Below are 26,249 nucleotides of genomic sequence, written 5' to 3'. Positions count from 1 at the left end.
TCTTGTCCAGCCTCTCATCCACCAGCCCCCCCAAGTCCTTCTGGGCAAGGCTGCTCTCCATCTGTTCATCCCCAGCCTGTGTTGATACATAGAAATAAGTGCACATACATACATACATACATACGTATATATACATATATATACTCACACACATATATACATACATATCTATATATACATTCCTATTGAAATGGAATTCAGTGCCTCTGCACCTGACCATATGCGTGGGTTTCCATATGATCAGCCTATAGGATTTCTTATGTTGAATTTATAACTTGAGTGAAAGATTGATCAAAAGGGGCATGAAGACCTGTAAACCTTGCTGAATGGAATTTCCAATTCAACAATTCAGAGACATTTTGTCTCACATTTTCTCAGAGTTTAAAATAATAATAATAATAATAATAATAATAATAATAATAATAAAAAAAGGAGGAATTAAGATGTCTCTGTCCTTCCCTTAAATCTAGCCCAAATTTCTCAACTCGAGTTCTGTTTGCTCAGCTTGGCTCAGTGGTCAATAAAGATCCCTGAAACATGAAAAGCATTTGGGAAAGGTCTCCATGGGGCAATTTGAAATTAACCTATGTGAACTACAGTTTGCTTATTCTATATTGCACATTTTGAGGGTTTTACTGATTATGAGGCTGCAGACTTGTGGTTGCACTTACAGTTCGGGTAAACAATACTTTGAAAATATGCTGATAAAATTATGAACTTATTAAAGTCAGTTGCTGGTTTATATAATTTGCACAGGTTTTTTATTGCTTTAGTGTTGAATGTTAAATTTTCCTGTAGTTGCCCATGTTTTGATGTATTTTACTTGCATCAAAATAAATAAAAAAAAATGTTTCCTGTGGGATACGTATTGGGCAGGTAGCAAAAGACATTATTAAATGGTGATTCAGGGTACTTCACAACTTCCTCTAGAAAAAAAATCCAAAATAGATTGAAAAATCTAAAATTAGATTGACTTTCAGTGATGATGTTTTACTGCCTTCATGAAACATGAGTTTCATAGGATCTGCACAGGTGTATCCCTACACGATTTCAACAATCCCTCCTCTTGTTTCTGTATTTTTCCATGTTTTAACAAAACGATTTGCCAGTGTTGAATCCTAGATTTAACAGTCTGAGCTTCTAGTGTTTAGCTGGGAATTAATTAATTTGGTTGGCATCTGAAAACTCTGTAAACTTTTTATTATTTTAGTATTCTTTTATTATTTTAGTATTTTTAAGTGTTAGTCTTGTTAAGTGCACCCTGGCTGTGGATAATTTCCTATACTGTTCTAATGGAAGTAGTTGTACTGACAGTGTTTCAGTGCAAGCCTAACTCAGTCCTGTAGTTATGGGCTGTCCTGAAGATAGAAAGTCTTTTACAAGCACGAAGTCAGCTGTCAGGAACATGGCTTTGATGAGAAAGTGCTGACTCAGTAACTTGTGGCTGTTGACCAGCTCCTGGAGAAGCAGAGGGAGTATGTCTTGTGGCCTCTCTTTCTCCCTGCCAGCTGGTTGGGGTGACAAGGAGCAGAGGTGTTTAGGGGCATTAATCCACAGTGTGTCATCAGCCTTGCAAAACTGGTGGAAGGCAGGATTTCTACCTGATGCTATCCATGATGGTGTTTGGACCATGTGCAGTGGTGTGCCAAGCAAGAGAAACATCTGAAGTTAGGCACACACACCATTTAAGGTCATTTAAATCAGGTATGAAATATCAATACCAACTTCCATAATCAGCAAGATGTGAATTGCCTTTCTGCAGGCAATAAAATAGTTGGTGATACATAAACCCCACTTCAAATAAAACAAACTAGAATGCAGGAGCTTGGGTTAGTCCATAAGTGCACTTCTGTTGGAAGACAATAAATATTTGTACAGAAGCATTTCATTAAATGAGCATTGAGTGGCTTGAATTTGCAGCTTTTACAGGTTTCTCCTTTTTAAGTATGATGGCACTAAATGCATTTTTCACATTTTTCAATGTACTGTCACTGCACGTTTACTTTTAAAGAAATTTTTTTTCCTGAAAATTATTCAGTGTTGAGGACTAAGTCTTTAACTGCCCTATAGCTTGAAATCATCCTGACACCACACAGAAATTCTTAAATTGATGGCCCTCACCTGCTGGAGAGATGTGGTGGTTTAATCATTGCCAACAGAATAATGCACTTAAATTTGAAGACACAAATACAGTTGGGCAGAATAATGAGTCAGTTCCTCAATTGTGCAGACAGTAGCAGCACAGTTGACTTCAACAGACCTGTGCCTTTATACATCAATTGAGAATTTGACTCAAATCCTGACTAATGAACTCATTTAACTCCTGTGACTCAGAAATATGACTTTTCTTTTTTTCTAACTATAGCTTAAAGGACAAGCTGTGTTTAAGCAGGTTTAATTAACCTGTCTAAGTTTAATCATCAGACTAATAAGTATCCCTGTTCACTTAGGAATGAGACAGAATCATTGTATTTTCTAATTAAGAACTAAATGTAAGGCTGTGTGCCCATTTGAAATACGCAATATTTGGATTGGTAGGGGAGATTTGGAAAGAAAGAGCAAGTTATCTGAACACTTAATACAAATGGACTTGGTGAGGAAGAAAACATAGTCATTGCTGGTCAATACTCCAAGATAACAACAAACAGATTAGAGAACATGCTTTCATTTCATGTATTTTGCAGTGGTCTTGTGTGAGGGTTTGCATCTGGTGCAAATTTACATCTCATTTGATTTTCTTTGTTATCCTTGCAAGAACTGAAGCTGTGGAAGATTGGGTTTATTTCTTCCAAGAGAGCTCTGATTCATCTCACCTCCACCCCCAGCTTAAATCAAATATTTGCAATGCTTTTTTAAAACACATGTGATTTTTGTTGCCCTCTTCCCTGCTGGCCTTGGTTTTCTTTCTCTATTACCCCCCCAGTTTCCTGTGCCTGACAGCTCAGGGTCTCATTTTCTCCCCTACTGAACTTACCCCCTGCTTTGGTGCCCTTATGTGTTTTACCAGTTTCAGAGCTTCCATGACATTTCTCTAAATCACAGAAAAGTTCTCTCTACTTCTCTCCTAGGGATCTTTGTTAGCCCTTCAGTTCCATCTGAAGTACTGTTCTCTTTCTCCCCCTGTCCCCAAAACCATCATCATCATCTCCTCTGTGAGCTGAAGGAATATTGGAAGTGCTGTCTCTGTTGTTCTGGAGTAATTTCTTTGCCCCTGGTTCCCTCTGTGTGCTCTGACCTTGTTACAGCTACTCCTCTTCCTATTGTCACTTCTCTCCAGGATGCTCTGGAACTACTAGAAAGGATATTCAGGACAATACAGATTAGGCACATGAACAAATCTTGGTGATGCTGGTCCTTGATAGGCTGATCAAAATTATCCTCATCAGAAAAGTACATGGCCTCCATTGTCACTATCTCTTATATTTGTATTTTTGTTACATAAAGCCAATCTGAACTTCTGCTTTTTAGAACCACTTTTGCTTTGAATCCCTGTTTACCATGGAGCAGTGGAGGGCCTTCTCTGCTCTCTTCATTTCTCTCAGCTGGTGAGATTGATTTTACTGTACTGAGATTTGCTGTATTGAGGGCTTTCTAGAGAATATATTCTTTACAGATTGTTACCAACTGAAAAAGTAGGAATTTAATTGAGTTTTAAAATAGTGAATAATCCTGTACCCTTCTCATCCTCTGTATCAATAATGGTTTCTTGAAGTTTTCAACATCTCTATCTTTTCTCCTCAGTCATTATCTTCCCAAGCTGGAGCATCACAGTCAGTCTAATCTTGCCTTCTAAGAAGGCAAGTTGTGTGCTTGTGATCATCTGTTCCCCGTACTACTATATAGTTTATATATACTATATAGTTTATGAAATTTAATGCCTCCTTCAAAATGTAGTTAGACCTTGATTTACACAGCAGCAAAGTAATGTTCGTTTATTACCTTTCTAGTAATTCTTGGCATTCTGCTTTCTTGAATACCTGCTGAGCACTGTCTGCAGTGTGTACTTCACTTTCCCCTGGCACATATGATTTGTTATTCTGGGCAATGACTGAAGAGAATGTGTTAGTGCACTGACAATTTCAGGTAGGTAAAAAATGCAAAGCATGATATTTGATAAAATACTGCAATTAATTGACTGGTATAACTGAGTTTGAATATATATATATTTATATATATATATATATACACAGACATATCTATTTATATATGTGTATATTAGATAGTGAATTAGAGATTGCTGTGATGAGTGTTTAGAAGGTTGATGTATCACACTAGTTCAAAACTTTAAACTGTACTGAACTAGGCAAACACTAACAGCTCACCTCCTGTTAAAGGTTTCTTGTACATAATAAATGTCACGGTGTTCAAAACAGTCAGCACTTTAAGTGTGCCTTCTGTGTAAGTTTGGGGTATACTACACAACTGGGCTGGTGCACCAGGAGATGACAAATGCTGCTTGCACGAACACTGTTAGTGTGAGCCGGGACAGCTTTAGGTTTTCCCACCTTCCTGTTCTACTCTTCCAGACCTTTTCACAGCAGGTCTGGAGGAAGTTTTCGTTCCTTGCTCTGAATCACAAAGAGTTGATTGTCAGAGGGAAGTGCTGGGAGAAGCTGGGCAGCTCGGAAGAGCACTCAGGAGCTCACATGCAGCTGTTCTTTGGATTGTTGTGACCTGACCCTACTCATGGCAACAAGGCTAGAAAGATTATCTTTCCTTTGGTGTCATGTGGGTCCTTATAGAGCTCTGCTGTCTTAGTGGTAGATCATATGAATCAATTCACCCAAAACCACAGAGAGAAGTTCTCTCTGTGTTTGGAACATCAACTCTCAACTCAGCAGTTATTTAAAGCCAGCAGGCACTGGATGCATGGTTTGTGGCAGCCAATATTAACTTTCTCTACAATAATGGAATATTTTTTGCTAATTTGGACTTTGTGGGATTTAACAACATGAAAAAACACTCCATTGTATTACTGGTACATTGCTAGTGTTAGAAGAATTTTTTTTGAGGTTAAGAACCAAAATGCAAAAAGCCAAACACATGACTGATCTTCAGTTACTGTGTAGTTTGTAACTGCAAGCTAATGGAGCTGTAAAAGTTTATACTTGCTGAGAAACTCCTTAATTTTTTAAGTACGTCCACAGCATTAGATTCTGTAAATACGTCCTTTCAGCATCCAGGAATAAGAAGAGTGTGAGTTGATTTTCTGTACTAAACAAGTAAAACTTGCTTGGTGGGAATACTGAATATGATGAGCACTTCAGAATAATAATAGTATTTAGGCACTTTAGGTGTGAAATCTGAATAATTTGGCTGTTTCTTGATACAAACACAAATACACATATGTTTTCTGCCTCTTTATCTCTCACATTGAATTCAGTTGCATCCTCTAACTGCAGTGTTTTACCCAAATTGCATGGTTTGCATTTGCAAACTTACAGCTGTCACAATGTATTTGTAAATAATTTGTCCATCTATATGCAGAAATAGATGCTTTTGAGTAAAGATGCAAGGCTGTGTTATCAATTCTTGCTAAATTCTTACCAGATCACAGGAATTACTGTATACAGAATTTTACGTATGCCCTTGAGAACTGAAGCTGAAGAGAAGGAAAAAGCAAAGGATGGGAGGGAGAGAAATAAAGAAGCAGCAGCAGCAGATTGGCAATGATACTTAATAATGTACTTAAAATTTTCACAATTTTTTTAATGGGAAAAATTATACTTTTTAATTCAAAATGGAGAGAATTAAAGTGAGTTTAAAGCATCAGCTTAAGCTCTGTGGCGTCTGGCAATATTCTGAGACCTGCAAGAAAGAGACTGAAGTTGCTGTGACTTCCAGCAAAATGTTTCAGGTTGCTTTGTGATTTGAAATACTTGGGTTTGAGTTCAAAACAATTGTTTAGAAAAAATAACACAGATTTCCTACATTCTATAAAATCAACATAAAATTCTCCCTGAAGGATAAAAAAAATAGCTTCTTGCAAAGCATTTTGAAAACTCTCATTTAAAGTTATATTTTTTTATATCTGTTTCATTATGCATCTTTACAAAGCCATTAATTATATGCATATGCAGCCATTTTCAAGCTCCTTTAATACTGTCAAATTGGTATTGAGATATTTTTACTTGTGTGTAGAGCTTATGTGTGGCTTATTCTGATTATAGTGTAGATTTTGTTGTTGGCATCAGAATTATGGTGAGAAGGGAGAGTTACCTACTTTCTGCAAATACTATTAATTCTACTAATACTGTTCTAATTTTCTGCCTTTTTTTCCTATAGTCACACAGCACAAGCTCCATAGCATCTGTACATTGTAATCATAAATGCTTGCAAAAAATTAATAATATGGAAGTACATATGAAAATTACATGCACAAATTTTATATTCATGACACTGATAAACTGCTAGAACTGTATCATACTAATAATTCCATTGCAAAGTTGTGATGCTTCATAACTATGAAGAACTTAATTTTCTTGTAAAGTGACGGACTAGAAATGGAAATCAAATCATATTCTACAAAGATACGTAATGTGTTTTATCTCAAGCTTAAAATTTCTTTAAAAAAAGAGCTCATTGCCTAGAAATGTCAGTTGAAAAAAGAACAAACCTAGTGTCATGAGATTATTAAATAATTGCAATCTGCTGATGGGATTCTGTAGGAAAAAAACATGTGTGACTGCAGTTTTATGAGGAAGGGGTAATGGAAGTGCTTCCACAACCCTATACATTGGAGAATACTGTATTTCTACATATTGAGAATATTTCTATTGTAGATATTTCTACATATTGAGAATACTGTATTTCTGAATGATCAATGTAAACACATGTGCTGGGAGACCTCCTGGGTGACCAGAGGAGGGGAGAAGGAGCCCACAGGAGGAAATTAAAAGAGCCTCTCATGTTTTGTCATTGAGGAAAATGAAAAAAACCAAAACCAAACCTACAGCAAAAAACCACAACCCACCTGCAAACACACAGCACAGCTGCAGACTCCAAAAAATTAAAAATTGCTCAGGAATAGATCAAGTTGAAAATGTGAAGGTGGTTCTTAAATATAAAAATCATGCAGAAATAGTGTGTCAGAGCAATAATGAAGGGGTGAAGAATCCTTGAAGACTGTGTTTAACTAGTTTATGAAGTAGACTAAGCAGTTTTTGAAGTAATAGGCAGCAGGAATCAGTGTCTTCAGGCTTTCCTTGCTGTTTCTCACTTAAAAAATACTGTTTTGTTGAAGACACACTGAAAATAAACTCCAAAAAGTAGAGAGATAACAAACTCTAAAGGGTGAATTTATTTCATAATAAAGATTTGAGTTGGACAACAACTCAAAATATAAAAGAGTTAAATTCTTGAGTGACTTTCTGAATCAGTGTTTGGAGCTTTGCGTTTTAGTGCTCTGGATGCTTCTAATGCTGCAGTGTTGTGGAAGTTCAGGGTGTCAGCCTTTTGCTTGGTTGTACTTTCTTTCATTTCTGATTTGGCTTGATTTAATTACGTTAGGTTTCTTTGAAACTGCCAAGTTACTCTGTGTGATAATACAGGTCTCTTATGCATAGGAGGTTGCAGACTTAGCATAAATATTCAGAAAGGGAATTTTAATAAGCAGATTTATTATGCGTACTGGGAACAATAATTTACAACCTAATACCAACCAACTGTGTTTCAGGACACAGCCAGTGAATTAGGTGTCAGCACTTGCATATCTCAGCGATGGTTATGTACTTTTTAAGAAGTCTTCTAAGCTCCTACATGCTGTTTAAATACTTGATTATTACAGGAAAATCTGCCTCCTGATTTCTAAATCTATTCATTGTCATTTAGAAGAGTCAGAAAAGAGGAGGGCAGTTTGCTAGCAGTCTAAATCTCAGAAATTAATTTATAAGAAGTAGTCTGGGGTGTTTTTGTCATAAAAGATTCAGCTTGTTTTCTGAAGCTCCCAATGTCATTCTGACAGAAATATCTCATTAAAATGTTTCCACATGTACTATGTGAAAGTATCCCTTATACAAGTTTCAGGTCTCTTGGAGTGTGCCAGAAAGCATCCAAAGTTGGGTGCCTCTGGTGTGTGTACACAGGGGAAGCTGCAGCAAAGCCTGGGCAGTGGCTGTGAAGGAAGGCTTCGTTCTGGTGTGGGCATTGCAGCACCAGCTGGGCTCCTACAGTTGATCCTAAACATCGATATGCCCTTGTGTGCTGCAGAGTGGTTGAAGCGTTTTTGTACCCAGTGAAAACAGTGTTGTTGATGCTGATAACTGTGTCTCCTGAGAAAAGGCATTCTGCTAGCAGTGCAGGGCCCAGCCCTGGCCTTTTATTAGGCTCATTATCAACTAATTGTGATGACTTGCTGTGCAGACAGTGTCCTGGTGCCACTTGCTGTGAGGATGATGTACAGCCTAGCGGCTGGGGTAACAGCAAAGGCTTTGAAAGCATGAGCACAGGAAGACCCTGTGTCCCGCTGATGGGCAATGAGAAGGGCACCTTGGACATCTAGGAAAAGGCTGGTTTTGTTTAAGAGTATTAGCCAAGCCAATGGGGTGAGGCAGTTTCCGTGCCTGGGGAAAGAAACACCTGGTGAGCACCTTGCAGCAGGTGGTGCAGGCCAGAGGGTGGCAATTTCCTGCAGAATCAAAAGTCTGACATAAGGACAAGATAGCAAGTGTGAGAGAGGGCTACCACCTCTTGACTCTCTCTCTCCCCTTCTGGATGAGCTCTTTTCAATCTGTCTGCTTTGTCCTTGAGACCATCAAAATTGAGGTGACCATCAGCTCAGTGGAATCAGAAGATATGTCTAAAAAAGAAACCCACTTGAAAACCTTTCTTCTATGGTCTAAAAGTGACTGGGTAATGTCTCTTATTTGACAGTGTCGTGTCTCTGTAAGCTCTGTCACACATCCACGTTGCACCTTACTGACAGAATATCCTTAGCTCACATATTGCAAGTTGTGTTTGACAGATTTCTGGGTCGCAGAGTAGCAGAAGAAGTGCAAAATTCAACAAAGGCAACTGCAGGGTCCTGCTCCTGGGGAGGGAATAACCCCAGGCACCAGGTCAGGCTGGGGGCTGATCTGCTGGAAAGCAGCTTGTGGAGGACCAGGGGGTCCTGGTGGACACAAAGCTGTCCCTGAGCCAGCAGCATCCTTGTGGCCAAGACGCCAATGGTCACCTGAGGTAAATTAGGAAAAGCATTCCAGCAGGTCAAGGGAGGTGATCCTTTTCCTTTACCTATCTCTGGTGAATCCTCATGTGGAATGCAGTGCCCAGTTCTGGGCTCCTAAGAGAGACATGGAGCTTCTGGAACACATCCAGTGAAAGGTGAAAAAGATGACTGAGGGGCTGGAGCATCTCTCTCATGAGGCCAGGCTGAGGGAGCTGGGCCTGTTCAGCCTTGAGAAGGGACAACTGAGAGGGGACGTCACCAATGTCTGTCAGTATCTGAAGGTGGGTGCCAAGAGGATGGAGCCAGGCTCTGCTCAGTGGTGCCAAGCAATAGGACAAGAGGCAATGGGCAGAAGATGATGCACAGGAAATTCCACCTGAACTTGAGGAAGAACTTCTTTACTGTGTGGGTGACAGCACCAGAACAGATTGTCCAGGGAGGCTGTAGAGTCTCCCTCACTGGAGATACTCAGAAGCCATCTGGATGCAACCCTGTGCCATGTGCTAGGCAAAAAGTAGGGATGACCCTACTTTTGAGCAGGGAGGCTGGATCAGATGGCACCCCATGGTCCCTTCCAGCCTGACCTGTTCTGTGATTGTGGGGGGCACAGACACATCTGTTAGAGCACCCTACACTCTAGTAGGCTGTAATAGACATACATGGGAGCTGCATGACTGAGGAATAACATGCATGGAATGCAATAGGTAGAGGTGAGCTGTAAGATTGAATTTCACGTTCTGAGGAGTGCTTTGTTCTGGTCCAATGCCAGTAATGGCAATGTGGAGCCTTTTACCTATAGGACATTGACTACTGATCATTGCTTGCTGACTACTAGCTGCAGGGTGGTGCCAGATCCACTCTAGTTTCCAGCAGGAAAAACCTAGTTTGTGCAGAGAGAATTGTAATTCCAAAGGTGAAGATACTCAAAATCACTAAAGATTACTCAACATCTTCCTTATTTTTTTTAATAACCGTATTTTGTTCTATTTTCAATCATTTCCCTGTCCTAGATTATAGAATAGAGAAAGGCTTATTTTTCAGTATGACTGAGAACCAGTTCATATTACTATGGGGAGTCTGACAAATTTGCAAGCAAGAAGCTGGAGTGATCTGAACGGTTCAAGAAAACAGAGTACTTTTTCTTCATGAGTTACTGAATATAAAAGACTGATTATGTCTTTTGTTTTTGTGGAGGACAGAACTCATCATCACAACACTACCAACAACATCAATCTGAACAACCCGACAATTTAAAAATATTCTGTCATAGCTTGTGGTTGTGTAGTTGTTCAGCTCCTTTCTCTAGAGTGAAATAATCTGATGCAGTATTGAAACTGCCACCAAGAATTGTTAATGTATAATTTATCTTTGCAATTAAAAAGCATTTTTAACCAAGTGTCACAACACAGTGACAAGTAAATTAGGCTGTGATTTACGTTACAGTACTTTGCAACTTGATTTAGTGTCACCCTGGAGGAACTGACAAACAGCCCCAGTGGAGTAAGACAGTGCTTTCAGTAAAGAATGAATTCATTTCCCATGTGTTACCAAGGATTGAAAGATAGTTGCTGCCTGGTATTGAAACAATGATTCATATTTTTTTTTGTTTTCTAACGTGTTAAGCAATATAATAGCAAAAATTTCTAGACAGAAAGAATACTTGGGTCAGACACAGTGACTGATAATTCAGTGTTTTTATAAAAAAGTTTTAGTGAAGCTTTTTTGTTTTTCTTGATATAGTAAGAGAGGAAGATGAATCTGGTTCTTTTATATTTTCCTTAGTCATTGTCTTAAATTGAGAGATTTGGAATTTCAGAATATGAAAACCATGAAGAAGAAGTCAGCTTAAATATTGCTAAATATAACTAACCAAAGGTAAGTTAAGTGAAATATGCCATTTGATTTAGGAAAAAAAAAAATCCTTTAAAAATAATCAGTAATATCAAATATTCACTACATTAGTATTTTGGGATATCATTCACTCTTGGTTTGGGCAACTTTCACGTTTTCTGGTCTTACCTTCTTTCCAGTGAGAGAGTGCTATTACAGAAAATATGTGTGAGGCTATAATGATGGTGGGATTTTTGTTGAGAGAAAAAGACTCTTACACAATGAGCTAAATGGGTAATTCATTCTCCTAATTTACAGTTAGCAATTTCTATATGAACAGGGATAGAGTGAGGTTTACCTGTACTGTAAACTTGCTTTGTTCCAGTTACTGGAGGCAGCTGAGTGAACTTCTCATTGTCCCGGCAGTGTTAGAAGTGTTCCTGCAGTCTGTGGAATAGTTGCTAGAATAATAGAAATAGAATAGAAATAGAATAATAGTTGGAATTAGAGGTGGTTAAGCAAAAGCATTCCTACAGTGAGAAGGAATTATATAATCCTAGAATATCATGAGCTGGAAGGGACACACAAGGGTCTGCGTCATGAAGACATCCACAAGGAGCTTGCATTATTGTGAGGGATTCCTGACAGTCAATCCCTTAATCAACAGTAACTGAGATTTTTTTCCTCAGGTCCCTTTAGATTCTCTTCAAGAAAGATGATGAAAAAATGAGAACAGATCAATATTATCCAGGTACAAACAAGTTAAGAAAGGTAACACCAGTTCCACATTCTAAGTGCATTAACTGCCTTTGACAGCGACTTACCACAGTGGATATCCATGTACACATGGATAACACACAGCAGCAGAGTAAACCCGTGAGTAGGAGCTCTGAGGGCACGCTGTGTGCTGCTTACTCTAAGGTCACAAACAAGAGAGACTGCAGGGAAAGAAGTGTTTTTCATAGTTTATAGAAGTTTCCCCACAATTTTTTCAAATCAGAATCTGAGCAAATGGTGTCACTTTTGGCAAAAAGTGTAATCCTTTGTATGATAAGGTGATTTGGCGCTATTATGACTTGGTCTCAAGTGCCAGCCGTTGCTATATGAAATATAGGTAACAAGAAGACAGATCTAGCACCCAGTGGTACTTCCAAAAGCATTTTCTTCTTGATGGGTTATTTGCATTCATCTTACCTGCAGTAGTGCCTTAATAAAGTGTCCTCAAAGCTACTGAAAGAAATGGACTAATTTGGAAGGAATTACATGGCAGGTTTTTTCCCCTTGGAATATTAATTCACCCCTAATGCAAGCTGTGGCTTATAAGGTCTTGTTAGGCAAATTCTTTTCCTCAAGAAAAAGAATGGTAGCAAGAAGGCAAGATTATCAATTGCAAAAGTGCTACTATTATTATTATTATTATTATTATTATTATTATTATTTTGGTAAAGCTCAGGTGTAGTAGCTTCATTTCCTGATTTCTCAGGTGGAAGGCTTGAGTACTCGGTGTTGTCTGCTCCAGATCACTGTAAGCCAGAAAAGAAAAGCAGCATTGAGTGAATTTTCTTTCTTGAGGAAATCTACTTCTGTTCTGCTCCTGCTGTTAGTGTAGTCAATAACAGGACTGACTTCAGAGCTAGAAGCTGAATCATCTTTGGTCTTTGCTATACAAAAGTCAGGCAGCAGAACAATGATAAGACTGGAGCAAGAGGTGTTTATTTTACACTGACATGCCTCTATTAGGAGGGCTATGCACTGTCACAGTGAAGAAGGAAAACACTTCTCTGACCTGGTCAACTAGAAAAACCCTAATCTCCTGCACCCTTTGAAGGTCTTGGAAGTTATTGATTTTTGAAGTTTTTATTCCTCTCCCCATGCCCTCCACCTTTGAATTCTCCTAAGATTCTTTTTTGTATGCTGATGACCTCATAAATACATTGAAAAGATTCTTAACAGAACTTGAACAGTGCCCATTGGGTGCCTTTTTTTCTGGGTGATCCAATTAAAGTAATTGAGATATAAATTTAGATGGATGCCAAGCTTTGTAAAGTGAGCGCTTCATACTGAAAAGCTGGGTTGACTAATACCTGGTCTTTCCCAGTTTTGCTATTAGAAAAATGTATTTTCTACTAAAAAGAAAACAGGTAAGTCCTCCTTTCAAAAGCTATGAATTACTGTTGAGAGCACAGGAGCTAAGTTTGATGTTGCTGATTTTTAGAGATGTGACTTGAAAGGCAGCCAGCCTTTTGGATTTTCTCTGCTTCAGTTAATGAGTGGACCTGCAGACATCTTGATTTCTGCCCTCCTTTCTTTTTCTCCATGGCATAGGTCAGTATCATGGAAAACCTCTTCTGTCAGCCTAAAGTGTGATTGATTTATACATGAAATACTGTGTTATTGTCCAGTGTAAGATAGATTATAGGAGGGACATTACCTGAATGTGCATTGTTTTCTCAAGGTACCTAATGATATCTTTGCAGTGTTAATCTCACAATGTGAAAGAGTATGGGTGGCAAGCACTATAGAGAAAAGACAAATCTTGTAGTTTAAGTACTGACTAGAGAAGCTGCTAGCAAACCAGGCCAAGGAAAGGGACTGATTTATTTACCTGTTTTGTGTGTGGCATAGAAACAGAGATATTTGTGGACTTAGGTTTAGCACTGTACATACAAAAGTAAAATATAGGAGATATTAAAAGTTAATCTGGTTGAAACTAGCTGGAGGCACAAATGGATTTCCCTATTCCTTTACCTCTGCCTTTCTCCACAGATCTGAGAACTAGTAAGAATTAACTGCTTGTAGCTGGGCAATACTTTCCATAATATTGTGTGTGGTTTATATGTTTATATACAAAATAAGCTGGCTATCTACTGTGATTTAACACATTGATGAGTTGAACTCATTTTCTGATGCAGTTACAGTGGATTAGAAACAGAAGAGGCAGTGGGAAGGGAGAAAATATGAAAGTGATGGGGCAGGAGACTTCAGGAGGAAGGTGATGTGACAGTGGCAGGAAAGAATCCTTCCTTAAAAAGGAAAACATTTATTACCAGTGAAAAGCTAAAAGCCTGGAACTGAAAAAGTGTTTAAAAAAAGAAAATCACATCACCTTTGAGTTTTCTGCTACAAAGGAGGTTGCAAGACCTTTATTGCAGGACGTGGTCAAGGAAGAAGGAACCAAAAGGAAGGTGAAGGAATTTGCTCTCAGTTGTTTTACTTGTGTCTGTTTAGTGTTTTAAAATACACACTAAATACACTAATTGCACTGGTACAATTCTTGTTAAAACCAACAAAAACCAAGAGGCAGGTTTCTATGATATGTTTTTTCTTAACCAATTTGGGAAGGTGATGGAAGAAACAAGCATTTAAGAATTAAGGAACTAAATATTTTTACAAAGTATGTTAAAGCATGTATAATTTCCAAGGCAGTTTATTTTAATTGATTATATCACACATTGGTAATTTTTACTTAACCTCAGCTCAAGTAAACTAGATTGCACAATCTTTCCTAAAAAAATCTGAGATTATTCTTAAATTATAGGAACATTCACAACAATGTCTGAATATAATAGGAGCTTAATTTAGAATAGATATAGGAGTTTAATTTAGAATAGGCATAAATACATTCAGAATAGGTTGTTGCTTTATATAATTATACATCCTTAGAGCTGTTTCATTTCTGGTCAGCTATAGGGAGTTTCAAGGCATTTAAGTTTATACCGTGTAAAGATAGATGAGAAAAGGAAAGGGTCTGCATTAGTAATGCATTTATTTTAGCAGAAAACAGCATAATGGTAGCGATTTGTAGGGAATACAAATTGATAAATGTTAGGATAGATTGTGGGTTAATTTTTTTAACTAGGAAATTGGTATTAGGTGGGGTGATATTGTGCTTCTGTACTCTCAAATTCAGTTTGTTTCTATGTTCTGGTCTTTCAACCTTATCCAAGTAAACATCTTTTGTCCTAAAATTTCTCCTCATCCTCTTATGGCATGCAGTGGAAGTCCTTAGCACTGTGTTATAAAGGCACAGATGAGTTGCACCACAGCCTTCACATTGCTTCAAGTATATTGAATTAAAAAGCACAAAATTATGTCTTGGGCCGCAGAAGGCTCCCAACTGGGGCCAAGCAGCAGCCGGGAAGGTCCTTCTGGGAACAGTGTGCCTGTGAGCTGCTCTGGCCTGAGAAGCCACTTAATTCTACTGCCAGAGGCTGTTGCCAAGTGTGGAAATACGCAATGAGTAGATACATATCGGAAAAATCTGTGATGTAATCTGTTTGATTTTACACTGAGGCAGAGTAGAGAATTGTTCTCAAAGCCAACAGCTGCTGTTCAGCATGGAGTTGGAAACTACCAACACTCCCTAAGAGCCCAAGTAAAATGTCTGCTGTCTCTTGGCTGATAGCAGTGCCTGTCTGGATGAGCTTTATTTTTCATCTACTTCTATCGAGCTCAGAGAAGTCCTGCAGACAGTGTAAGTTAAAACAATCTGACATTTTGTAAAGCAGAGGAGAACTGAAGCAGGCAGGAAATAGAGTCACTTTTTGTAGGAAAATACAGAAGTATACAAATGTGCATTCAGGGACACATCTTATTAGGAAACTAACTACAAGTAATAACAGAGAGAAAAGGTTTACCTGTGTGAAAGAGCAGTATTGTGTATTTTCAAGACCCAAGCTTACAATTACATTTGTTATGCAATCAAGATCATGCTTTTCTTATTGTCATTCTTTCTAATTGTTGAAAATTTATTGTTTTGTTAGATTCTCATAGTGTCTCTGAAATCTCTGAGTGGTACTTCCAGCATTTGCCAGTTTATATTGAGAAGTAACTGCAGTGTTTCATTCCCTTTTTGGTCCCTGTTTCTCCTTCTTTTTTTTTTTTTCCATTTATCTTTCTTCAGAAAACTATAGGAGATTTTGTATTTATGTACTAGGTATGATTCTTCTTAGCTGTGATCATCCCAACCAAAAGCGTTCGTAATGTTTAATGTCACAGGGGGAGGAACGAGACAGGGATGATTCTGTGGCTGTGGAATTGGAATTCAAAAGATAGACACATTTAATGTATAACATGTCTGTGTTAGATATGAATGTCGGTGTATATAAATCTAGTAATTATTTTGTTTATAAGGACATTTTATTTTAGCTAAGAGAATGGAGAGAAAAGTACTAATATGAGGCATGCTATAAAACTATCTGATCTTGAATTCTTATTTTTTTAATATGCTGTAATAATCTACTCATTGTAGTTTGGTTGCAGAATTGCAAATTCCAGCCATATAAAAGATTATGACAGCCCTAACAGTTTACATGATTCATTTTCAATTAAAAATATTCCAGAGAGATACAAAATTAGACACTTAAAACACTTAAAACACCTGTATCAGATTTTAAGTTTTTAAGTGGTATAAAATGTTGTAATTTTACCGACTTCAGGAGTAATTCTAATGTGTTGAGGAACTTGTCTCTTTGAATCTTCAATAATTTATCACACTAGTGGAGTTCAGGGAAAATTGCTGTTAAATTCTACAAAGCTGAAAGAAAATGCAAAAACTTTAGTGGAAAAAAAACATTCAAATGAATGTTTACAATAAATGACATTTAACATCATGAACGAAAATGTTTATTGATTCAGTTTATATAACAGAAAAAGCATTGTATTTTAATACTCAAGGACTTCTGAAACTGCTTAAGGAGACACTGAGCGGATTATGGTGAACCTTCTTCTTTGGAGGAATCCTTCAGTGTTTGGTCTTTCAGTAGCAGCTTTAAAGATTCATGTGCTCTTGCAATATCATTTTTGATACACCATATTAAAAAAGCTATGATTGTAAACCCTATCACTGAGTAAAATCCCTAGCATGAATACCATGATAGAACATCTTTTTTTTTTCCCCTGAAATTCCAATAAGTGGCATATGTGATGCTGACAGCACCCTTCCAAAGAGAGAAACAGGAGAGTTGGTGGCCTTAGAGAAAATCTGTTTGTTGCCTGGGAATATTTTGTGTGAATCCTCCTACACTGAAAGCAGACCCAATGAGCATTAGCCATAGGTGCCGTGTGGTATAGGATGCTGTATGTGGACGACTCAGTAAACAAAGTAGGGACATAAAAATGGCCAATGAAATGCACAGTTTACAGGCTGGAAAATGGACTACATCAATAAGAATAAAGTGGTTTTTTTCTTTCATAGAAAAATTAAATAAAGTAAATTTACAAGTGAAAACACTCAGATAGAATATCCAGCAGAAGCACAAAATTTTGTATGCCTCCATGAAGTGTTTTTCATGCAGTTTTGTCATTTTTATAATTTTATAGTGGGTGGCTAAGCAATATAGTCCCTGGAGCTTTTAGACTGATTTATTTTATCCTAAGAATGATTAAATCTGATAGTCAACAGAAGAAAGGAAGAAATAAGCAGATTATTGCGTTTGTTCTTCGTAATTTGGATTCCATGGGAATGCCAATGAGGAAGTATGTTCTATGTAGACACTTAGAAGCGAGTGAAGCAGCTCATAGTTGTAAACTGTAAACTGCTTAAAGAAATAGTTAGAAATAAAAGAAAAAAATCCCAACTTTGCAGACAAGGAAGTTACTTTGGATGCAGTGAAAATAAAAGATGATCTGCAGGAGGGGGAGTAACAGCAGTGCATTAATGAGCTCTGAAGGAGAGAGAATGGCAAAAAGAATTGCTAACTCACTGTTGCACATATGTAGGACTTTTAATTGAGGCTGCACTCACTACTTTCAAGGACAGTGAGTTAGGGTTTAATTGCTGATTTTATGAAGGCATCAACTGGGATGCCTCAACAGTTTTATTTTGAATATCATCCCTGTAGTTTTGTGCAGTTGGTAGCATTCTGTCTTTTTTCCTAATCTTTTCATGCTCATGCCACTTCTTTCAGAGTGTAGGACAGCTGGGGGAGACAGACAGCTGGTGTAATGGAACTTGTCATTAACAAAGATACAAGTATTGGAAGATTAGCGCTTAATATTTAGGAATTTTTGTTGTGCGAGTTTCTTCTTCTCCCCTTTCCCTCCCACCCCCAATGGAATACTTTACTGAAGCCTGTTCAGTAACTAAAGGTTACTTCTTTCTTTTTTTTTTTTTAGTGAAAGTTTATTTTTCAGTTTCAGATGGGCTGTGCCTGCCTCATTCATAGGCAGGGGCAGAACCACGTGGGGGTTTTTTTGGTGTGTGTACAGATACTGTTGCAGCTGTGTGATATTATGAAGTTACATTGTTGCACAGATTGTAAAACCAAATTGAGAACCCCAAGTCAGGCCCCACCTAACCTCCATGATTATAGCAAAGGAATAGAGTTCTGAAATTCTAATTCGTAAATTTGACCTGGTCGTTAAAAATGTCTTAAAACTTCTAGCCTGACTTGAGTGTCAGTGAGAGAGATTTGGATGGGAGTCCCAATAAGAACTGGATTTCTTATTTCTAGTGGCTGCCATTTTATAGGTTTTTAGAGAAAATCAGCAGAGATGCTGATTGCTGAGATGCTGATTCGGATATTGAAGCACAGAGCTTCCAGTAACAGTTAAAAATACAACCTTCATGTTTGGAGAGAGAAGGAAAAATAAAATCTCTGAAAACCATAATCTTTATCCCAAAAGAGTATAAGAGATTTGCATGCTGTGAATACAATAGCATGCATGCTAATGCAACACTATCAGTACAGTGATCTTGTGCTTTATTGAATTGCATTCCACATTTTGGGCTTATCTAAATTTGTTAATTAAATACTGCATTTAAAATTTGAAAAAGTATGTTTTCTGTGCATTAAGGTCTAACAAGTGTGACACACTGCTTATCTTCTAGTCATCAGCAATTTGTCTTAAAGCAAATTTTAATGGTAGTCTCTGCTCTTCCCTGAATATTTTGAAAGGAGTCTTTAAAAATAGAAACTGTAGCTAGAGCAACTGGTAAAAGCAGCAAGAAACACCTGAAGAAGTTTTGTCAAATGGGGTGCTTCAAAGTTCGTATTTGTCATCATATTTAGGAATACTAGATCTTTAACTTTTCTAGATATTAGTAGCTGCAGAGACTTGGACAGGTAAAAGTATGTTTTTTCTTCATAACAAGGTTCTCTAGATGTGCATACTTTTTCTACTTGAAGAAAATACCCACTGGTATACAGGTGGTCCATGTATGTGCCATTTGGCAGCAGGAGCTCTTTGGGATTCATATCTGATGAAGCATTTCAAAGCCTACTTACCTCTAAGAACAGGATTTTAACCCAGCGATTTCAAAATTGAGACAGTGTGTCAATATTGATAAAATGAGGTGTGAGAAGTTTTAAGTTAAAAAAAAAAGGGTAGAAATAAGGAACTTACCTACTTCAGGTTCTGAAAGAGACTCCTTCGAGAGCATTGGTCTGGGTATGAGCAATGCACCATTGTTGCAGCTGAGAGGGATCCAAAACTGTATTAGCTGTGTATTGCAAAGAAAACAAAAACTTTTTTGTGTTGTTTGTAAAGTGCCAAATCTTTCTCCAGTGTTTTCATTTTAACCTAGTGATAAGAGTAAATCTGTAGTAGTGTTACGACTTGAACAAGTTCAAAGCAATGTCCTGCTTGATTAAATTAAGAATTATTTCCCTCAGCAGCCCAACTAAAATGCCAGATACTTGAGTTGGTACTGCTCAAGTAACTAAATATAAATGGCATCAGTTATGATGATTGGAGATTAGTAATGACATGTAACAGAAACTCCTGGATTTGAAATTCCATCTACCTTGCTTATTTATGGTGCCGTTTGTTAATTTGGCTCTAACTCTAGTATTTTAGGCCTATCCTGTATAAACCTCACCTGAGTGGAAACAGCAAAGACCAAAGTCTTCCCCAGATGAAAATCCATGATCACAGATCTTAAGGATGGAGAGCGTTATTTCAGGCACAACACCAAACAATTGCTTACAGGCATGGCTGTAAACCTGTCATTTCATAGCAGGATTTATATACTGTGTATGGTTTCCAAGGTGGCTGGAGGGAAAAAACTCCTTAACAGAAGATCTGTGATAGTGGAAACACTTGCTGGATGCCATGAATGGGATGGATGTTTTCCATGAATGGAGTTTCAGTCTTTCCATTATAATGAGGTTACTCTTCCTACACAGAAATCATGTATCCAACTTCTCTACAGTGACCATTAGAATTCCTTGTTAATTGAAGCTAGTGAAGATACAAAAACCAGTGAAGTTACTCATGTATGGGAAGACTCGCATATCAAATATATAGCATAAGTGTTGGTGTGTTTTTTCTCAAAAAACCCCGAAAACCAACCAATAATTCCCTATTATATGTCTATTTTAAAAGAAAAAGTGATTGTGCGAAGTCTGGTGAAGGTATTTTGGTTCTAAAGTACCATAGAATAATCTGATCTAATCAGACATAGTAGTTGGTGGCATAAGGAATTATGTCTAGACAAATGAAAATCTATTTCAGAGGTATTACTTACTTGAATATAATTTAAAAATAAACCTCACACACACCACAATTACCTAGTAGCATTTTAGAAATATAAAGCCAAATTTTCCTAAAGTTTCCAGTATCTGTCTTATGTTGCTGATGATGTACTGTGTCTTCATGCCAGAGGGCCAGGGTTTACCCAGATGGATGTGCACAGCTGTTCACTCTCTAGGTAGTGACCTTTGGCATAGATGTATTTCAAACCCTAACAGATGTTTGTTTCGTGACCGTGCTGTGGAAATACGAAGTGCAAAAGACAGATTTCTAACAAAAAAGTGCCGTCACAATCCTACAGCATTCCAGAGTAAACTTTGGAAATCATTGCTCCATCATTTTAAACCACTGTTTAATTAATTCATTAGTTCAGCTAATGAAAATGTTATCAAATTATTCCTTTATAAATTCATTTAATTCATTCTAGTGAAAAAAAATGGTGTGAAAAAAACCATATCTAATTATTAGTGAATGCTACTGCAATTGAAATCCTTTCTTCAAATAGGATACACTTATGTCTTAAAACAAGATTTATTCTTAAGAAAATTTCTTCTTTTCCTGGCATAGAATCTTTGTCATTTCTTAGATCTGAAATTTTTATAACTAGGTAACATTGATGGACTTAGTATTTTTGTTGTAAATTCATACATAGCCTATCAACCATCTTCCTAAAATGTAGTGCCAAGAACCTCAGCTTTGAAATACCAGGGACAGATTAGTGTAGAAAGCAGGAATCTTTACAGTCCTTTCTAATACAGTCTTTAAAATTATTCATAATGCTTCTTGTTTATTATCAGCTATAGAAAAAACACAATTCTGGTAAAGTTTTAAAAAAAGTTTTTATGAAACACCTTATTTTATATATGCATATATCTGTATATATATATATACATATGGTAAAAATACTCTTTCATTCAGTGGTAAAAATTCTGTTTTCTAACATATTCTGACAATGTACTCCTTAGGAGCACAAGAAAGTTACATTTTTGAAAAGCTACCCATGCTTAAATGGAAGTAACATATATTCCCTGATTCACAGGTGATTTAAACACCTAAGATCCACATCCTTAGAGAGCTAAATCTTGATTTTTTAAATTCAGCTTGGGAGCCTAACTCTATCTGATTAATGGAAAACAAGATCATATGTAAATCAGTAGGACATACCATTTTGAGTCCTTCCATTTGTATTTATAAATATTTTTCCATGATTTCTATAAACAATATGCATTTATCTTAGAATTTACTGAAAGACTGAGTATGTTTGGTGTCTTATAAATATACCTTTTCTAATCTGAAATCAGGTTAACTCATTTAATATGAATTTTTTTATGCAGTTCTTGCTAATAATGGTTAATACAGCATGTTGTAAGATCTCATCATTCTCTCCTAGCTGTTTAAAACTGAGCTATGCAATTTACTGTGTAAGAGTTTAAATTATGAATTTCATCAGTTGATTACAAATTATTGCTAAAATGATTTTTATAACCATATATTTCTTACGTTATTAATTTTCTCAAATTGCTGGGTTCTGGCAATAAATTTCATAGGAGCATTAAATGCCACTTGAAGCAGCTGTTCTTCCAGAGTACTGACACTCCTTGCAAGTTTATTTTATTTTATCTCTGCTTAAACTTGTATATTGAGCAGTCCCATTATTATAAAGGAATATGGCAAAGTGGACTGCTTTAGAATTAGAGGGCTCCCATCGTTGCCTATTGTTGAGGAAAATAATAGGGAAATGATGTTGTGATGTCTTTTACTGGTTTTATATTTGATAAGCAGAAAAATGACTGTGATAAAGGTTTCATACTGCTGGCAACTTTTGTCACTGTGACAAGATTGGCATGGCTGTTGCCTTACATGCAGGTGTACAAGATTTGATATCCAGGGAATATCATTTCCAAATGAAACCTAAGATACAATGAGGGCATCACCAGTGTTGCCATTCATTTCTAGTTACAGGATATTGTGTTCAATCTTAATTGGCAGTGCTTTAAATTAAAGCTGAAATTTTGTTGTCTAAGTGGCAAAATCTTCACTATGTAGAGACAGCAAAAAGAGAAGGGTTCTCTGTTCTGGCTTCAGATGCGTGTATCTCATTTACAGACTTCTCAGTTTTCAGTAGTAGTAATTATAAGGCGGAAAAAAATGGCCGTTTTAGTTATTTGTAATGTGATTATGTGTTCCTAATTATGTGTATGCATGTATCAAAATGATAGAGTTTATGAATTAGAGCAACTGCACATTTTATCATGTGATATCCTTACCTTTAGCTGATATAGCTATAGTTGCTACCTGTTTTATTGTCTGGTAGAAAAAGAATGAATACAATAAATGCAAGCAAAAGATTCTCAGGTCCAGAGTAAGTTTTACATGTTCAGATTGAAGTTCCAGTGAAGTAAAAGAGAACGACATCATGAGAATGGCAGCATGGATATAGTATGGTGGATACTCCTAAAGCAAAAAAGTCCAAAGATCTCAAGTGCCAGATTACCCTAGCAAAGGATCTTAAATGCAGTGCTTAAAAGCCATCTGAAGCACAGGAATTTAAATGTCATTGCAGGAGAAAGTGTGACCCTCTTCATTATTTGATTTGAGCACAGTATGTATGATGAGAGTTTTAACAGGAGGTTGGGTTATTGTGTATTGTCAGTTTTCAAGCAAGCATGTCATTCTAGGTATTGGTAATTGAGGGGGCAAACTCAGAATTTCTGTGTAAAGGATTAATGTTTTCTGCTGTTTCAAAGTCTATTTGTTTTCAGCAGAGCATCTCTTTTCATACACTATTTCCTTAATGGAATGCTCTCTGATGAATTCTGTCTTCTGTGAGAATGATAGGTGCTCATATTTTTAATACATGTAAATTTGGGGAGTCCTGACTGATAAACAGTGTTCATTTTATCTGACTAATTTCCATAGAAGTACTGTCCATGATCTCCATAGCCAGAGAATCCAGAAAATACTTATGTGAACTATTAACAAACAGGATGAAAATTTGGGCTGTGAAGTGTGAATCTGCCTGAATCCTTGCTGTACCTATTGGCATATATTTCTTAATCTGGCATAGGATTCTCCCATTTCTAATCAGTGCAGCCTGATGCCCCTGGTTTATTGTGCACATAGCTGCTGATCCCATGTGGTCTGGGTTTGCAGGTTGAGCCTAGAAAGTCTAAGGACTTGTGATGGTGTTAGATTCACTGCTCAGGTGTCAATTTTACTGCACAGTGAGCTCATCTTGGATACACTGGGACTCGCTATTCGCACACACCCAGTCATGTGCTTATGTTTCTGTAAGTTGTGACTTTATCTTCTTTACTCTGGACAAATTTCTGAGGTGAATAAAAGCAGACTGCATGTTACAGTTCTGACTTTAAACCTTTTGAGTGGTTGCATACATATTTGTATTGTGAGCAAGATGCTCCTTTTTTGCAGAAATGAGCTGTTAGAATGATATTTGATTTAAAGTTTGTAGACTATCAAAGGGAAGTTGAGATGGCTTATTGTGAATTTTTCCTTTTTTTGTTTGGTCTAGCTGAGCTGGAAAGGTGTTGGTAATAACCCCAGTGTTTGGGTACTGCTGGGCAGGGCTGGCTGAGCATCAACGCTGTCTCTCAACATTCCCCCATCAAGGGGCTGGGGATGGACAAGATCCTGAGAGGGGACACTACCAGTTATCCAGTTACTCCTGTGTGGGACACGGAGTTTGCCAGCTGCACTGCTTATCTCTTCATTTTGCTGAGTTTGGGAACATGTTAACACAAACAATGGCTCTGTGCTTTGCCCTGACACTGACAGCCTAGTTATGCAGGAGGAGCTGTCTTCTGTGGACAGTGAGGGAATGGACCTCCTCTTCCCTGCCTGAGATTGATGTGAATGCTTTTATAATGCAGGCTTCCATGATCATTACTCATCCTTATTTGTGCTGTTTAGTACTGTTAATAATACTAATACTGTTGGCACACTATAGGGTTTGTGAGATCTGGTGTCATCCTGGTGTAAGAGAAAACAAATTTTAGGTGAGGAGGTACTGAAATCTGCCCTGAGGCATCCAGTTCCTGGCTGGCAGGGTGTGTGGAAGGATTTGGGCAGGTTCCCAGAGTGGTTATCACCTCCCATTACCTGGGACTTTACACCTGAACAGGTAACCAACCCTGGCACACTGAGACATGACCTGATAGAAGGCTGCCTTGCCTACCCCAATGAAAACCAGCAGCTTCTCGCCCTGTACTGGGACTGTAGTATTCTGTAGAGTGCTGAACTGTTATGGACACTATGGCTCAGATAGGGACTCAAACAACAATTACTATAGTAATTGCCCCAGTAGTTTAGGAAAAAAAAGAAAAAGAAAAAAGGATATGGCAAGCTACGTGTTCATATCATCCATTAGAAAGGGAGGAAGAAGAAGAAGCAGCAGGGAAATTAGAAGAGGGATCAGATTGAGAAACCAGTCCTTCGACAAAGAAATGGAAAAGAGTGAAACAAATCAAACAGGAAACCAGTTACCTGGTCCCTGACATCATCAGGACTTCAAGACTTGTGAAAAGATTACAGTTGTTCACCAGGTGAGTGGATTTCAGCCTGGCTGTTTTGATGCTGGCACAACAGGGCCGACAGCCAGCAGTTACAAGGTCATGAAGCCAAACAACTGGGATCCCTTGCTAGAGATCTGGGATCAGAAAGAGATCTGGGATCTTGAAAGAGGAATCAGAAAAGAAGAAGCAATTTCCAGTCTCTGGAGATGGCTCCTCTCCAATGTGAGGGCAAGATACCTGCTTAAGGAAGATCTTGTGAACTCCCTAGGGAAGGGGACCACTGCAGATGACAGTATCCAGTGCTTGAGAGAATCAACAGCGCTGGAAGTCGTCTGTAGCAATCTAAGAAGTGGTAAGGTCTCTAAAGATCCAGAGGATGTCTATTGCTCAATGGCCACATGGGGGAAAGTGGTTCCAAGTGCCCCCACATCATATTCCAGCAGCTTGGTAGCAGTGTATTACCCACAAATGGATTAATCAGTTATAGAGATGGGGCCCTCCTGTCTAACACAGAAGAAAGTGGGTACTTTCACATCCCTCTGGGCCAGCACCTCAGCTCTCAGGGGTAGCCCAAAAGGTCAGAGTCAACCCCCACACCTTTCAAAGCAAAATCCTGGAGTGTTTCAGTCTTCACTCATGTCAAAATGTGGTTGAATGGTTTGCTTTATGGCTTCAAGGATTCATTGGCAATCTAGGACAGTGAGTATTTCTGATGAGTAAAGAATTTTCCCACATGAGGAAAATGTTTCTCATGCTCTCTCTAGATTTGTGCATAACTTTATTTCCAGGTAGACTGCATAACAAAAACAGCATAAGAAAACAGTCTTTGAATGATTTAGGCATAGGGTTGTCTTTTTTTATTTTTGTGAGGCATTAATGCATAAAGAAAATGGGCCTAGGTATTTGAATTTTCCACAACTGGGCATATATTTGAAAGGAGATGGTCATAAGAGTGATACAGCTAAATGTCATAATAGTGAAAGAGGAGGATGTGACAAACCCTAAGTTGCCTGTGGGATGGGATGTAAAAAAAGGTGGAGGGGAGATGTTCTAGTTCTTTGGTCCTATCCAGATGTCAGAGGAAAAAAAAAAAACAAGTAGGTGTGCAGTAGATTGATTCCCCTCTTGTAAGTTCTGTGATCATGGAGCTGAGAAATCTGTATGGGAATTTCTGATAATTAATTAATTAATTCTGATAAATAATTAATATTTTATAAAGTTGGGCTCTATAGTTAGTTTTATTTAAA

At 37.7% G+C, this 26,249-nt stretch overlaps 1 protein-coding gene and 1 pseudogene across 1 annotated transcript in view; both read left to right on the top strand.

Moving 5' to 3' along the window:
- Positions 1-26,249, top strand: part of GALNTL6 (polypeptide N-acetylgalactosaminyltransferase like 6) — a 423,143-nt gene that overhangs the window by 27,541 nt on the left and 369,353 nt on the right. The window lies entirely within an intron of this gene.
- Positions 24,273-25,479, top strand: LOC148184149 (uncharacterized; annotated as a pseudogene).

Source organism: Pseudopodoces humilis, chromosome 6 (genome assembly GCF_049639895.1).
Source record: "Pseudopodoces humilis isolate 2021_Gansu_Grassland_sample_001 chromosome 6, ASM4963989v1, whole genome shotgun sequence".
Taxonomy (NCBI): domain Eukaryota; kingdom Metazoa; phylum Chordata; class Aves; order Passeriformes; family Paridae; genus Pseudopodoces; species Pseudopodoces humilis.
This window is presented reverse-complemented; position numbering and strand designations above follow the sequence as displayed.